The sequence below is a fragment of the Haliotis asinina genome, chromosome 14, assembly GCF_037392515.1.
Source record: "Haliotis asinina isolate JCU_RB_2024 chromosome 14, JCU_Hal_asi_v2, whole genome shotgun sequence".
Taxonomy (NCBI): domain Eukaryota; kingdom Metazoa; phylum Mollusca; class Gastropoda; order Lepetellida; family Haliotidae; genus Haliotis; species Haliotis asinina.
In genome coordinates, this window is record NC_090293.1 from 20,540,221 (window position 1) to 20,553,458 (window position 13,238).

Here is a 13,238-nt window from a genome sequence, read left to right on the forward strand (position 1 = left end):
ACGGAACTTCGTTACATAAGAAATACATGCAAACATTTGCTGTGTAGTTGGGTAAATAGGTGTAATCAGTTTGTTTTAAGTAAGAACATTTTCAGATTTCTCTACCAATACCAAAGTTATTGTTTTTAGTTTACAAAATCAAATAAATCAACTGTGAGATTTTATTATCATAGATAATAAACCAGGGTAGCTACCATAGCTTCCAAAATTTATGTATGATATTTGCTATCACAACTGGGCCAACACTCAAAACTCTCTAAGTATATAGGTTTCAATCTTTCAGAGTGAAACAAATGGTTTACTACGTGCCTGTAGACATCATATTTTCACATAACATGATTAAATATCGAGGTAAAAAAACAGAAATTGGATCAAATTGGATCAGTCACTAAACCATCCAACCATCCGAAAAAAACTACACTGCTGGGATATTTTGTTACTATGTTATTTTGTTATTTTTAAATAATGGCATATGGTGGGCATCCGGCCTCCTGACTGTTTAGGTGAAGAAATTCTGCTAATGTGGACCAGAGCCCAGTCCCTTTGTCCGTCACAGTCGAGGGAGCGGGCGCTGACTAATTTGGTTTCATAATTAGACCGTTGGCGAGAAACATTATTCGCTCCGCATCAGTGCTTCTTTAATGGGAGGTAGGGTTCACTGGTTTGTGTTGGACACCAGTCACCCCTGTACTGTACCTTGTTGGTCATAATGGGAGGTAGTGTTCACTGATCAGTGTTGGACACCAGTCACCCCTGTACTGTACACAGTCATAATGGGAGGTAGTGTTCACTGGTCAGTGTTGGACACCAGTCACCCCTGTACTCTACACAGTTAGTCATGATGGGAGGTAGGGGTCACTGGTCTGTGTTGGACACCAGTCACCCCTGTTCTCTACACTGTCAGTCTTAATGGGAGGTAGGCGTCACTGGTCAGTGTTGGACACCAGCACCCCTGTACTGTACACTGTCAGTCGGGAAGGGAGGAAGGGTTCACTGGTTAGTGCTAACCACCCCTAATCCACCCCTGTACTGAACACTGTAGATCATAGTGGGAGGTAGGGGTCACTGGTCAGTGTTGGACACCAGCCACCCCTGTACTGTACACAGTCATAATGGGAGGTAGGGTTCACTGGTCAGTGTTGGACACCAGTCACCCCTGTACTCTACACAGTTAGTCATGATGGGAGGTAGGGGTCACTGGTCTGTGTTGGACACCAGTCACCCCTGTTCTCTACACTGACAGTCTTAATGGGAGGTAGGGGTCACTGGTCTGTGTTGGACACCAGCACCCCTGTTCTGTACACTGTCAGTCTTAATGGAAGGTAGGGGTCACTGGTCTGTGTTGGACGCCAGCCACCCCTGTTCTGTACACTGTCAGTCTTAATGGAAGGTAGGGGTCACTGGTCTGTGTTGGACACCAGCCACCCCTGTTCTGTACACTGTCAGTCTTAATGGGAGGTATGGTCACTGGTCAGTGTTAGACACCAACCACCCCTGTTCTGTACACTGTCAGTCTTAATGGGAGGTAGGGGTCACTTGTCAGTGCTGGACGCCAGCCACCCCTGTACTGTGCACTGTCAGTCTTAATGGGAGGTAGGGGTCACTGGTCAGTGTTGGACACTAGCCACCCCTGTTCTGTACACTATGTCTTAATGGAAGGTAGGGGTCACTGGTCTGTGTTGGACACCAGCCACCCCTGTTCTCTACACTGTCAGTCTTAATGGGAGGTAGGGGTCACTGGTCAGTGTTGGACACCAGCACCCCTGTTCTGTACACTGTCAGTCTTAATGGGAGGTAGGGGTCACTGGTCAGTGTTGGACACTAGCCACCCCTGTTCTGTACACTATGTCTTGATGGAAGGTAGGGGTCACTGGTCTGTGTTGGACACCAGCCACCCCTGTTCTGTAAACTGTCTGTCATAATGGGAGGTAGGGTTCACTGGTCAGTGTTGGACACCAGTCACCCCTGTACTGTACACTGTCAGTCTTACTGGGAGGTAGGGGTCACTGGTCTGTGTTGGACACCAGCACCCCTGTTCTGTACACTGTCAGTCTTAATGGAAGGTAGGGGTCACTGGTCTGTGTTGGACACCAGCCACCCCTGTACTGTGCACTGTCAGTCTTAATGGAAGGTAGGGGTCACTGGTCTGTGTTGGACACCAGCCACCCCTGTTCTGTACACTGTCAGTCTTAATGGGAGGTATGGTCACTGGTCAGTGTTGGACACCAGCCACCCCTGTTCTGTACACTGTCAGTCTTAATGGGAGGTAGGGGTCACTGGTCAGTGCTGGACGCCACCCACCCCTGTATTGTGCACTGTCAGTCTTAATGGGAGGTAGGGTTCACTGGTCAGTGTTGGACACTAGCCACCCCTGTTCTGTACACTATGTCATAATGGGAGGTAGTGTTCACTGGTCAGTGTTGGACACCAGTCACCCCTGTACTCTACACAGTTAGTCATGATGGGAGGTAGGGGTCACTGGTCAGTGTTGGACACTAGCCACCCCTGTTCTGTACACTATGTCTTAATGGAAGGTAGGGGTCACTGGTCTGTGTTGGACACCAGCCACCCCTGTTCTGTACACTGTCAGTCATAATGGGAGGTAGGGTTCACTGGTCAGTGTTGGACACCAGTCACCCCTGTACTGTACACAGTCATAATGGAAGGTAGTGTTCACTGGTCAGTGTTGGACACCAGTCACCCCTGTACTCTACACAGTTAGTCATGATGGGAGGTAGGGGTCACTGGTCAGTGTTGGACACTACCCACCCCTGTTCTGTACACTATGTCTTAATGGAAGGTAGGGGTCACTGGTCTGTGTTGGACACCAGCCACCCCTGTTCTGTACACTGTCAGTCATAATGGGAGGTAGGGTTCACTGGTCAGTGTTGGACACCAGTCACCCCTGTACTGTACACAGTCATAATGGGAGGTAGTGTTCACTGGTCAGTGTTGGACACCAGTCACCCCTGTTCTGTACATTGTCAGTGTACACAGTCATAATAGTCGACTTTTTCTGTTGTCATCATTTCAATGAGTTCAGAAAGCTCTTGTGCATATACTGCAATTCAGAATTTTTAACAAAACAGCACCTTCACAGCATGTAAATATGGAACCCATAGCTTTTGAGATATTGTAAGAAGCATGTGCATAGAAGCCACATTCTAAATGATATGACATACACATCTATCACATATGCTGAACAAACAAAATATGATTACTGCATGGAGACGTGAATTATATTAACAATTGGTAGTGCTATGTGTGGGTGAGTGAGTTAAGTTTTACGCCGCACTCAGCAATATTCCAGCTATATGGCGGCGGTCTATAAATAATCGAGTCTGGACCAGACAATCCAGTGATCAACAACATGAGCATCGATCTGTACAATTGGGAGCTGATAACATGTGTCAACCAAGTCAGCCTGACCACCCGATCCCGTTAGTCGCCTCTTACGACAAGCATAGTCACCTTTTGTGGCAAGGTAGTGCTATGAGCTTCATGTGAGCAAATACAATACTGGCTAAGTGTAGCCAGACACACCTCTCCATTCCACCTGTGGTGAACCATGCTGGGTGCATGCAGCACGCTCTTTTGTGAACACCTGACTACATGACCACACTATCATCTGTGTTGGTGATTAGGCAAACACATTAGTAGCCTTTGTGACATGAACGTCCAAATGTTGAACGTGAATGCTGCAGGCGGGCCAATCTACTGTGACTGTTGCACATCCCATAAGATGTCGTAGACAGACTATTCAGAACCCTAGGTCACATCTACATCAACAGGGTATGGCACATGATCCCCTAAGGTCAACAGAGGAATTATTGTTTTACATCTTCCATATAAACCAGTAATGTACTTATTGGGATGAGGTATAACTGCCCAGACCATATTAAACCATCCATCTTTGTGCCTAGTGTCCCAATGTTGGACCCATTCTGACACTTTTAAACTGTAATGAACATTTATACTGGGCACAATTGCACCTGCAGAGGGCTACATTCATGCAAAATATGGGTGCTGTTGTCATGGAATGGCCATTAAGATCACCTGACCTCAATCCAAGATAGGATGCTCTTTGAAGAAGTATTCCTCTCAGGCACCAACCCTAGAATGTCCCAAGAGTTTGGGTCATGTTGGTGTAGCTCTGACCCAAGCAGCTTAATACTGTGCCTGTGATAGACAGCCACTGGGACAACGTTGCCATGTAGTCGTGAGAAGTAGGGTGCACAGAACAAGCTCTAATGTAGATGATGGGTCTCAGCGAAATAAAAATGTGACTCATCACTCGGAGGGTGCATCAATTGCACCTGTATGCCTGATCCCTTTTCACTGTACGCAAATTACTTACATATACCAGGTGTAACTGCTAACAACAGACTTTGTTCTATATGGGTGTGTTTGGGACATAAAGGAACACGTGTGAAGTTTCTATTTTTGTTTAGTATACTTGTCCATGTGAAAGATGGCACTTTAGTTTCAGATTTTGTAATACGCTATTTCCATAAGGTTTCACTCTCTCAATATGAGTGTTATTTGTTGCTTCTTTTCAGTAATTACGTTTGGTAGAATTTCAAAGCTAATAGCAAACTTCTGTTAAATTACTGGATCTCTTTTGCTTTTACATAACTCATGATGTGTAAGTAAGTTACAATCGTATGTCAGTTATTTTTACATACTCAAATCTCACACTTACATGTTTCTACATTTTAGAGCTGCCAGGGAACCACATGCATTGGTTGAAAAGGAAGCTATCATTATTATTCTGATGGATGTAATGAAAGGAAATCTTTGAAGAAGAAGTTGAAGAGTTAACCAGGAATACAAATCAACAGAATTTGATGCCAGCCAAGTTCTGAAGAGAGTTGTGAGCATCACAAAAGAAGACAGGGAAGGGACAGTTATCTTGAGGGGTCACATGAAGCATCCGTTATACAAGATTAGTGATGTTGTGTGGATGTGTTGTGAAGACTGTGTTTCCATAGTAATACCAGCCAAGTTCCAAAGGGAGTTGTCTACATCACTAAAGATGAAAAGAAACAATGGTTGGGGTCACATGAAGGATCACGCATCCATTGTACAAGATTACTGATGTTGTGTGGACGTGTTAGTAAATGCTGTGCCACTGTTGATTCGCGTTATCAGGTAGTGGAGGGAGACTTTGAATAAGAGTTTGAATGAATTTTAATGTTTTGACATAGTTATTTAATTTCTGATTTACTAGGTGAGAATATTAACTCAGGAGATGTGTCTTGTATGGGAATGTTTGTTGCTGTGTCAACAGAGTAATTTGCCGACTGTGTGCGAGTGCGAGTATCCGCAATAATGGGACAGATTTGTTTTGAGCTCATATCATACTACCAGGGCTTGGGATTGGGTAAAGACTCCGGTTTTACAATGTGGTGGCCCTGAGAGTCTGAGAGGGATGAGTGTCTGAGTTGTGGCCCTGGGAGCCTGAGTGATGCATACTGGGTCTTGGCTGAGAGGGATGAGTGTCTATTATGGTATTTGTGGCTTTACTAGAGGGTCATTATGCCAGACCATATATAAGTCTGTGAAGATGGCCATTGTGTCGTGTTGTGCTACTCTAACATCTTGCTCTAAATGTAAAATGTGATCCAAAGTTTGACCATTTAGTGTGACGCCACTCTGTTTTGGTTTGAGGAGGAGGGTAATTTTGATATTTTGAAGACATATCCCAACATTTACAGGTACCATATATGCAACACATGCTGTATAGGTATAAGCACACCTGGATTGCAAATTTATTGATAGAGAACATAATACATGTGTCACATTGTATGATACAAATGTTTTATGATGCATAGGTCACATTAAATGATATGAATGCATATATGACACATATAGACACATAATACGAATGCATATATGATACATCTGACAGATTAAATGATACGTGCAAAAATGATTCACTGGCCCTTGGCTACTACTAAAATGGATAAAGGGGAAATAATAATTCAATTCATCACCACGTGCCACCCTTTTAATAATGGACATTTTTGAAGCACCGTTAGTGATCATTATAGACTCTTACAGTACAATGGATAGTGTTCTCAGCAGGATCGCCCCAACAGATCTTATAGGTATCTGTTTGGGTCACATATGGACATCGATGCAAATTAGAGTGACTGGGTAAAAATTTAACTCACATCGGCAATATTTCAGCCATATTGTGACGAAAACAATTTATGTAAGAAAAATGAGAAACGTTTTGAAGAATGAAACCTGTCACGATGGTTAGTAGAAAGACTAGGGTATCACAGGTATGGGTATAAAACTAGCATGGAAAAGGTAAACATTCTAGTAATTAGAGCAGACAATACAATATATAACACGGGCTATAGATGACCAGCAACTGAAGGTGATGCAAACTAGATCATATGTAAATTTTATCGACTACTTTCACAGTGTACACAAACATGGCCTCAAGGGTCAGCAGTCGTGTGTGGACCATGAAATACACTGTTTATTTCTAATGCAGGATATTAACCATTCCCAAAATGCGTTATAACCTCTATGTATCTGAATGCTTCATGTCACATTTCCTTGTCAATGGTTTAAGGATCTATTCTAAAATGTCGACTCATAATAGAATAAAGAACTTATGTTTTCTTTCTTATGTTGAGTATTGTGATGTAAGGTTTACTCATTTTGTAGTTTTGTTTCTGAAATGCTTTTAACTTATAAGCAACAGAATCTCTGCTTTTAAATTGAAAAAAAAATCATTTTGGCCATCCTATTGCAGGATTTGTAGGCCAACTCTTGGTTGTCTGCTTTGTCAAGCAACAAACATACACATGTTATGCAAAAATGTAAGTGAATAATACCAGGGATCCAATTAAATTCAGTTGGTTGCAGTATTATACTGGTATTCTATTCATCAGGAATTTGTCTTTTCACCTGAAATAATGTATTGATATATTTTGTGTATGATTCAAATGAATATATATTGAAGAGATGCCTCAGTTCAGATATTTAAAAAAATACTACTACTTAGATCTATACTAATTGATCATTTGTTGGATTGGCATTATTAGAAGCTGGTGAGTGATAAGAGGGTAAGATTCTTTATTGATAACAACTTCTTTGTTACATATGATGCGAAACTTTGGTATGGATCCTTATAAGAAAATATAAGCGAGTGAACAGGAAGATTTTGTTTTTGATTAACTTTTGAAGTTCCCTTTGTGTTAAACATACCAGTTTTGAACGTAAACTGAAAGTAAGCTACTACTGGAGCCTGTTTTCATCATCATCGTTGTCGTTGTCGTTGTCGTTGTCGTTGTCGTTGTCGTTGTCGTCGTCATCATCATCATCTTAATCGCAATAATAACACATTGTATTAATGGTATGACCCTGAACATGTCCAGGGCGTCATGGAAAATGATGCTTTTAAACTTCCATGGAATACGCCAGTATGCAGCGCGAGACGAATTCCAGCCAACAAACCTGATCTTTTCCTTTTTGATAAAGCCAGTGAAATTATTTATATTATTGAATTTTCTGTCCCTTTTAATAGCAATGTGACTGGCAAAATTCAGGAAAAGCATCATAAATATGCGGACCTCGCATTTGAAATGTCTCGCTTGCATCCCAATTACACTGTCGTCAGCCTTCCCGTTGTTCTCGCTAACGTTGGTTTGGTACCTCCTAAATTCATGGCACTTATCAGAAGAGTGCTGGGCAAAGATTAGGGAGAGTGCCCGGGTTCTCCACCAGGAGCACATCCCCTCTGACAATCTGGGTAATGCTACAGTGTTGGGGAGCCTTCATATTCCCTGGGAAATTCTTCGTGGGTTCCACTGTCTTGGCTGCGTGTAGAGGGGGCGAGGGCCCTGAGGTGATGATGAGCCTTACTGGACTGACCCCTCTCTGCTCCTTTTTTATCTTAATCTGTAAAACATAAAACATTTGTTATTAAGAGTTTGAAAGTCAACCTTGCAGAGATGGGAAGCAAGTGAAGGGCCTGTTTGTAGCTATACAGATTCTAACTGGATCATAAAAAAAGACTCTATATAAATGTAACTGGTGTATTACATTGCAATTAAAGACTTGCTATGCCTAACACCGATCTGGACAGGGCTTATTTTCAGCTAATTTTCTAGTTTCAATAATTTCCACTTGATCCCTCAACAGGAATCTCTCTTGATGGTGTAGAATCACTGGACAGATTGATGCTGGCATCTGTTATTTCCACCACCTATTGCATATGGTATGTGCATCAACTGTTAATGGTCCTAATGAATTCCATTTTGGCCTGTTAAGCAGCCATTTACTTTTTTTCCCATGGTCAATAAAAGAAACCCTCTTGTTGGTGTTGTATTGTTTCCCATAATGCAATTAAACATCGGATTTCTGTACCACATGTTGTCAGATGGCATAGGCACATAGGCATCAACTGTAGATGCTGTTAATGAGCTCCAAGGCACCATACAACGATGTGTGTAAAGGTCATTTGGCTTATTTTGTAGACATTTAGTATTTTTCGCATGGACAATGAAAAGGGCTCCCTCTTGTTGATGTTGGATCGTTTTTCATAATGCAGTTAAGTGTCTGGTTTTTCTACAACTTTTTATCAGTTGGTATAGGCACATGGACACCAACTGTAAATGCTCTGAATAAACTCCAGTGTACCGTGCAACCAATATGGGTGGGTGTATTTTGGGGTATTTTGTCAGTCATTAGTATTGTCCCTCTTGTTGGTGGTGGATCTCTTTTCATAATGCAAGTAAGTATCTGGTTTTTGTAGGACATTTTGCCAAATGGTATAGGCACATCTGGATCAACCGTAAATGGTTTCAATCAACTCCAATGCATCATGCAACCGATGTAAATAGAGCTCATTTTGGACAATTTTGCAGCCATTTATTATTTTTCACATGGGGAATGACAGGGAAGCCCTCCGTTGGTGGTGTATCGTTTTTCTTACTGCAATTAAGTCTCTCCCTTTTTTTTACCACAATCATGTTCGTCAGATGGTACAGGCACATTTACACCAAAAGTAAATGCGCTGAATGAAATCTAATGCACAATGCAAACGAGGCATATTGAAACCAAATGTACATGCTCTGAATGGACTTAAATGCACCATGCAACCAATCTTAATAAGGGGTATTTGGATGTATGTTGTAAGGCATTTCTAGTTTTTTGCATGGACTATGAAACAGGTGGCCCCCTCTTGTTGGTGTTGTATCATTTTTCATAATGCACTTAAACACCTGATTTTGTACCACATGATCGTCAGATGGTATATGCATATTTACACCATCTGTAGATGCTCTGAATCACTTTAATGCACCATGCAACCGATGTGAACAGAACCCAGTTTGAACATTTTTGCAGCTATTTATAAAGTTTTGCATGGACGATGAAAGAGGCCTCCTCTTGTTAGTGTTGTATCATTTTTATAATGCAATCAAACAACTGATTTTGTACCACATGATCGTCAGATGGTATATGCATATTTACACCATCTGTAGATGCTCTGAATCACTTTAATGCACCATGCAACCGATGTGAACAGAACTCACGTAGAACATTTTTGCAGCTATTTATAAAGTTTTGCATGGACTATGAAAGAGGCCTCCTCTTGTTGGTGTTGTATCGTTTTTATAATGCAATCAAACAACTGATTTTGTAGCACATGGTCGTCAGATGGTATAGGCACATGTACACCAACTGTAGTTGCTCTAAATGAACTCCAGTGCACCATGCAACTGATTTGAATAGGGGGTTATTTTGGGGTAATTTATGAGCCATTTGTAATGTATCGCATGGACTATGAAAGGTGTCCCATTTTGTTGGTGTTGTATCGTTTTTCATAATGCAGTTATACATCTGGTTTTCGTACCATATGTTTCTCAGATGGTATAGGCACATGTACACCAACTATAGAAGCTCTGAATGAACACTAGTGGAGCATGCAACCGATCTGAACAAGGGGTATTTGGGGGTATTGTATAAGTCATTTTTGTTTTTTTTTTGCATGGGCTATGAAAGAGGCCCCCTCTTGTTAGTGTTGTATCCTTTTTTCCTAACACAGTTAAACATCTGATTTTGTACCACATGGACGTCAGATGATATAGGCACATGTACACCAACTGTAGATGCTCTGAATGAACTTTAATGCACCATGCACCCGATGTGTAGAGACCTCAGTTTGAACAGTTTTGCAGCCATTTATAAAGTTTTGCATGGACGATGAAAGGGGCTCCCTCTTGTTGGTGTTGTATCCTTTTGCATAATGCAATTAAACAACTGATTTTGTAGCACATGGTCGTCAGATGGTATAGGCACATGTACACCAACTGTAGTTGCTCTAAATGAACTCCAGTGCACCATGCAACCGATTTGAATAGGGGGTTATTTTGGGGTAATTTATGAGCCATTTGTAATGTATCGCATGGACTATGAAAGGTGTCCCATTTTGTTGGTGTTGTATCGTTTTTCATAATGCAGTTATACATCTGGTTTTCGTACCATATGTTTCTCAGATGGTATAGGCACATGTACACCAACTGTAGATGCTCTAAATGAACTTTAATGGAGCATGCAACCGATCTGAACAAGGGGTATTTGGGGGTATTGTATAAGTCATTTCTGTTTGTTTTTTTTGCATGGGCTATGAAAGAGGCCCCCTCTTGTTAGTGTTGTATCCTTTTTTCCTAACACAGTTAAACATCTGATTTTGTACCACATGGACGTCAGATGATATAGGCACATGTACACCAACTGTAGATGCTCTGAATGAACTTTAATGCACCATGCACCCGATGTGTAGAGACCTCAGTTTGAACAGTTTTGCAGCCATTTATAAAGTTTTGCATGGACGATGAAAGGGGCTCCCTCTTGTTGGTGTTGTATCCTTTTGCATAATGCAATTAAACAACTGATTTTGTAGCACATGGTCGTCAGATGGTATAGGCACATGTACACCAACTGTAGTTGCTCTAAATGAACTCCAGTGCACCATGCAACCGATTTGAATAGGGGGTTATTTTGGGGTAATTTATGAGCCATTTGTAATGTATCGCATGGACTATGAAAGGTGTCCCATTTTGTTGGTGTTGTATCGTTTTTCATAATGCAGTTATACATCTGGTTTTCGTACCATATGTTTCTCAGATGGTATAGGCACATGTACACCAACTATAGAAGCTCTGAATGAACTCCAGTGCACCATACAACCGATCTGAATTCATGGCATATCGGGTTATTTTGTCTGCCATTTCTAATTTACAAATATACCGACCACATTGGATAAAAAGTTGTGTTTTTCACTCTGTCATTTGTTCTTCCGAACAAAATGATGATTGAATTGACAATAAGCTCTCTGTTGCCTGCACTGATATGTTTTTTTGTCAAACGTACATGTGTTTAAGCTAAAACTAGGATATAGCGTGTTCTCTGGCTTATTACCAATACAGGAAATCAGTATCAACAATACTTGAGCACCAGTGATGATGTTGGAAGTGTTGGCATGGCATCATTTGAAACATAAAGACTGCAACGTGGTCCGTCATACCATGTAATGGGTATGCCCATTCAAAACACCTGAGTATTGTGACATAAATTATACATACGTTTTTATGTGACGATTCATTTCATACAAAATATTGGTGCAGTGTCACAGATCGTAAATTATTATTAAATGGACATTCAAACATGAGATGATGGTCAATTTCCCAGTTTTGGTTGAATGCATACATTTCTCAGTTATTATTTTATGATTACTACATGTAAATTTAAACAAAGGTAACTTATTTCTTTTCACCCTTACGTGTGATACATATGATATAAAGGACTATGCTACGAGTTTGATTTGCGATTAACATATGTGTAAATATGGTATCTACACTATCAATATCAGTACATCTCTGATTGAAAGCACTTTTGTATTTAGGAATTTATTCAACTCCTTGAAAGTGAACAGTGGCAAATTATGAAAAAAGGAACTCTAGATCTTTAATTTCAACATGCATAACATTTTGTTCACTTGTTGTAGAAAAATCATTTGAGTTTGATACCAAGGTCCAGAACGTAAAATGTTCTCCCATGTATCTGTCTAAAAACACACAGTATTGTCTGGAGTATCATTGTTCAAATAAAAACGTTCATACTTTCAATCTCATTCAATCTACCACCTACACACGACGACTTTAGCCCTATCAACATTATTTTCCAGCTGCCACGTGTCACATTAATGTATTAACATTACCTTGAATGTGCCATGAATACTTGGACTGGAGCAACATAATTTTCTCTGATGAAAGTTCAGTCGGGGTGCATCCTAATGATGATAGTTCAGTCTGGGTGTATCCTAATGATGAAAGTTCAGTCTTGGTGTATCGTAATGATAACAGTTCAGTCTGGGTGTATCGTAATAATAATAGTTCAGTCTGGGTATATCGTAATGATAATAGTTCAGTCTGGGTGTATCCTAATGATAATAGTTCAGCCTGGGTGTATCCTAATGATGAACGTTTTGTTTGGGTTTATCGTAGTGATGAATGCTCAGTCTGGGTGTTTCCTAATGATGAAAGTTCAGTCCGGGTGCATTCCAATGATCTAAGATTTGGGCAAAATCTGATTCAGAACTACAGTACCACAGGCCAAAATACAGTTTCAAGTTTCATGTGTGAGGTGGAGTGTCGTTACTAAGAAGGACTCCTTTGTGTGTGTGGAGAAGTTAGTGAACCCTACGCAGATATTCTTGTGAACTCTCTACTTCTGTTCAAAAGTGCTACAATATTTTCAGATTCTGTAACAGTAGTGTTCTGCATACGAAACATGGTATATATTTGGAATGGTCTTCTCAAACCATGTATTTCTGAAAACTCTCTTCTTATCAATAAAATATCTGCAACATAAAAATATTGTAGAAAAATAGTATTCAGATGACTTGAAATTTATTAAAGATTTGCTGGAAGTTCAGAGAAGACATGACCCGTGAAGGTCCCCATAAAAGGTTGCCATAAAAGGCGACTCAGCTTGTCGTAAGAGGCGACTAACGGGATCGGGTGGTCAGACTCGCTGACTTGGTTGACACATGTCATCGTTTCCCAATTGCGCAGATCGATGCTCATGTTGTTGATCACTGGATTGTCTGGTCCAGACTCGATTATTTACAGACCGCCGCCATATAGCTGGAATATTGCTGAGTGCGGCGTAAAACTAAACTCACTAACTAACTAACTCAGAGAAGACATAGA